Raw genomic sequence first — 4635 nt, forward strand, 5'->3', positions numbered from 1 at the left:
CAGTGGTGACTTCTCTTTGATCCTGAAATCTTGGATATAGCAAAGGTCAGGCAGTTGCCTGAGGAGAGGGAGGCCACCAGAGCAGCCCTATACCAGAGTACCGGTTACTGAGGACCCGCGGGGATCAGTGCCAACTTAGTTGGAAAAGGCACACTCCTGGACACCATAATCAGACACGTCTGCAAATCGCTCCAGTGACTGAGCTGCACGGCCAAGTTTGGGGAAGTGACGCTGAACTGTGGAAGCCGCCACAGCCCTCCAATCAGAAGACTGTAGGAAGGAGTGGGCGACTGATCTACCCAATCACCTCTTTTCACCTTGTTTGCCCAAACAGCAGATGACGGAGCAACTGGAGGGTTTCAGGCACTCAGGACCCTTTCAGGCATCCAGCAGTAGGAGAAGCTTGGCCATTCTGTAAGTCCTCACCGATTGCCCTCTGGGTGCCCAACACCACACCGAGCACTATGGGGGTGGTTGTGACGTGTTTAAGACCCTACCTTTACTAGCTCTTGCTTGGCGATCAACTCACACCCCTGCTGAAAACCTCCAAGGGCTTCCCGTTGCCCTTATATTCTTTTTCCCATTGCGCTTAAATGTAAGTGGATTATTATTTTTTTAAATGTTTATTTAAAAAAATTTTGTTAACGTTTATTTATTATTGGGACACAGAGAAGACAGAGCATGAGCATGGGAGGGGCAGAGGAGGAGGAGATACAGAATCCAAAGTAAGCTCCAGGCTCTGAGCCGTTAGCACAGAGCCCGACTTGGGGCTCCAACTCACAAGCCTTGAGATAGTGACCTGAGCCGAAGTCGGACGCTTAATTGACTGAGCCACCCAGGTGCCCCAATGTTTATTTAAGAGAGAGAGACAGAGTGCGAGCCAGGGCGGCAGAGAGAGACAGAGACAGAATCCAAAGCAGGCTCCAGGCTCTGAGCTGTCCACAGAGCCCCACACAGGGCTCGAACCCATGAACCCTGAGATCATGACCTGAGCTGAAGTCGGACGCTCAACCGACTGAGCCACCCAGGCACCCCAAAAAATCACATTTTTAAAAAATTCCAGGGTTTATTCCATCCCTGATTATATACTATGGGAGTCATACATTCCACTGTTACATCTGTTATAAAATCCCTCACTATGTTGCTTAAAATCATATTCATGTCCACATATTTATTCTGTCAGTGCTCTTTATTCCCTCCTGCAGTCCTAGGCTTCCATCTGGGGTCATTTCTTTCAGCCTAGACTAGCGCAGGTCTGCTAGAAACGAGTTATCTCACTATCTGAGCTTCAGTTTTCGGAAAGTATCTTCACTTAAACTTTTTAAGTGGATCCAATTGTATTAAAATTTTTTTTATTGAGATAAAATTCACACAATATAAAATTCACTACTTTAACCATTTTTAAGTAAGCCATTCAGTGTTTTTTAGTATATTCACAAAGTCATGCACTACACACTATGATTCTAGAATATTTCCATCACCCCCAAAGGAAAAAATCCATACTTTTTAATTCTCCCTCCACACCCCCCTCCCCCCCCCCCCCGCCATCTCCTGGAAACATTAATCTACTTTTTTGTCTTTATGGATTTGCCTATTCTGGGTATTTCATAAAATGCAGTCATACAACGATGCCCTTTTGTGTCTGGCTCTTTTATTTAGCATTATGTTTTCTTTTTTTTTTTTTAATTTTTAATCTTTATTTATTTTTGAGAGAGAGACAGAGTGTGAGCAGGGGAGGAGCAGACAGAGAGGGAGACACAGAATCCGAAGGAGCTCCAGGCGCTGAGCTGTCAGGACAGAGCTGGCGCGGGGCTCAAACTCATGAACCTTGAGATTGTGACCTGAGCCAAAGTCGGATGCTCAACCGACTGAGCCACCCAGGTGCCTCTAGCATTATATTTTCAAGGTTCATTCATGTTTTAGCATGGATCAGTACTTCATTCCTTTCTATGGCAGAATAATTTTCATTGTATGAATATACCACATTTATTATCCACGCATCATTTCCTGAAGTTGGGTTGTTTCCACTTTTTGGCTTTTATGCATAATCCTTCTATGACATTATGTTCTTGTTTCAACACATGTTTTCAATTTCTTGGGTATATACCTAGGGATGGAATTGCTGGGTCATAAGGCAACCCTACGTGTAACTTTTTGAGAAACCGCCAACAATTTCCCATAGTGGCTGCACCTTTTACATGCCTGCAAGCAATATATGATGATTCTAAATTTCTCCATATCCTGTCCAACACTTGTTATCCGGGTTTTTTTTTTTTTTTTTTTGGTCTTTTTCTTTTTATTATAGTCATCCTAGTGGGTGTGAAGTGGAATCTGGTTGTGATTTTGATTTATATTTCCCTAACGACTAACGATGTTGAGCATCTTTTCATGTGCTTATTGCCTTCTGTATATCTTCTTTGGAGAAATGACTATTCAGATCTCTTGCCCACTTTACAACTGGATTATTTGTGTTTTTATTATTGAGTTATAAAGATTCTACACATATTCTGGATACTACATATATACTTTGTAAGTATTTTCTCCCGTTCTGTGGGCTGTCTTTTCACCTTGCTAGTGTCCTTGATGCACAAAGGGTTTACGTTTTGAGGAAATCCAACTGTTGAGGAAATCCATCTGTTCTCTTTCGTTGCTTGTGCTTTGGATGTCATATTTAATTTACCTTCATTTATGAAGTACATGTTCTCTGGGTGTACAATTCCAGGTTAGCAATAATTTGTGGGGTTTTTTTTTCTTTCGGTATTTAAAGTATGTCATTCTACTGCTTTCTGGCTTCCGTAGTTTCTAGTGAAAAGTCAGATATTAGTGTTAGTGCTACTTTGAAGATAATATGTCTTCATCTGCTTTTAAGATTTTTTCTTTCTTTTTGATTTTCAGCAGTTTCATGATGATGTACTAAGATGTGGTTTTCTTTGTGTTTAACTGCTTAGGGCTCATGGAACTTCTTGAATCCAAAGGTTGATACCTGTCAGTTTGGGAAAATTCAAAGCATGTCTCTTCAGATATTGAGCTGTGCCACTGCCGTTCTCTCCTCTTGGGATTCTAGTTATATAGATGTTAGAACTTAAAAAAAATTTTTTTTTAACGTTTATTTATTATTGAGAGACAGAGAGACACAGAGCACGAGCATGGGAGAGGCAGAGAGACAGGGAGACACAGAATCCGAAGCAGGCTCCAGGCTCTGAGCTGTCAGCACGAGCCCAACGCGGGGCTTGAACTCACAAACTGCGAGATCATGACCTGAGCTGAAGTCAGATGCTTAACTGACTGAGGCACTGAGCCACCCAGGTACCCCAGAACTTTTTTTTTTTAACATTTATTTATTTTTGAGACACAGAGACAGAGCATGAGCGGGGGAGGGGCAGAGAGAAATAGGTTGACACAGAATCCGAAGCAGGCTCCAGGCTCCGAGCTGTCAGCACAGAGCCCTATGTGAGGCTCAAACCCACGAACCATGAGATCATGACCTGAGCCAAAGTCGGACGCTTAACCAACTGAGCCACCCAGGCGCCCCTAAGATGTTAGAACTTTTGACTGTGTCCCATGTATCTCTTCCACTCTGTCCTTTTTAAAAATCTTTTTATTCTTTCTGTGTTCTCTTTTGGATATTTTCTATTGACCTGTTTCCCTCCAATAATTCTGTCTCTGCCATACAGACTGTTTGTGTCCCCTCCCCAACTATGAAATCCTAACTTCATAGTTTCTACTGAAAAGTCAGATATTAACGTTACTGCTCCTTTGAAAATGATGTGTCTTTGTTTTTAAGAGTTTTTTCTTTCTGGGCGCTAGGGTGGCTCAGTTGGTTGAGCACCTGGCTTTGGCTCAGGTCATGATCTCGCAGTTAGTGAGCCCAAGCCCTGTGTCCCATTGGGCCCGGTGCTAGCAGCGCGGAGCCTGTCTCGGTTTCTTGCTCTCTCTCTCTCTCTCTCTGCCCCTCCCCGGCTTGCGCTCTATCAGGTGTGAATGAATAAACTTAAAAAACTTAAAACTTAAAAAAAAAATAAAAACATTAAAGTGTTTTTCTTTCTCTTTGATTTTCATGAGGGTACACAGAGGTCTCATGAATGGGAACAGTGTCTTAGAAGAGACCCCAGAGAGCTCCCTAGCGCCTTTATGCCGAGTGAGGTTTATAGCAAGAAGATGGGGCTGTCCGTGAACCAGGAAGTGGGCTCTCGCCAGGCACGAAATCTGCCAGCACCTGGATCCTGGACTCGCAGCCTCCAGAACTGTGAGAAATAAATTTCTATTGTTTTAAGCCACCCAGTCTATGGTACTGTGTTACAGCAGCCCAAACAGACTAAGGCACTGATGTTAAAATCATCTAAGGAATTTTAATTCAGTTCTAGAACGTCCATTTGATTATTTGTAGAGAATCCAATTTTCTGTTGAAATGCTCTCTTTGTCATCTATTTTACCTTCTCTTTCTCTTAAGATTTTTTAAAAAAATAATCTCTGCACCCAAGGTGGGGCTCGAACTCACAACCCTGAGATCAAGGGTCACACATTCCACTGACTGAGCCTGCCAGGCGCCCCTATTTTATCTTTTATCTTCTCTGTTAGTCACAACTATTTTAAAGTCCTTATCTGATTAAATCCAATATCTGAATCATAGGGAGT

The 4635-nt window shown here is 42.7% G+C and overlaps 1 long non-coding RNA gene across 1 annotated transcript; it reads left to right on the top strand.

Annotated features, from left to right (window-relative positions):
• Positions 1–337: 337 nt before the first annotated feature.
• On the top strand, positions 338–4363 carry LOC115502809. Its single transcript, XR_003965199.1, has 2 exons — positions 338–414; positions 4063–4363. It is a non-coding gene; the product is annotated as an uncharacterized LOC115502809 (long non-coding RNA).
• Positions 4364–4635: the final 272 nt, after the last annotated feature.

Source organism: Lynx canadensis, chromosome E2 (assembly GCF_007474595.2).
Source record: "Lynx canadensis isolate LIC74 chromosome E2, mLynCan4.pri.v2, whole genome shotgun sequence".
Lineage (NCBI taxonomy): Eukaryota > Metazoa > Chordata > Mammalia > Carnivora > Felidae > Lynx > Lynx canadensis.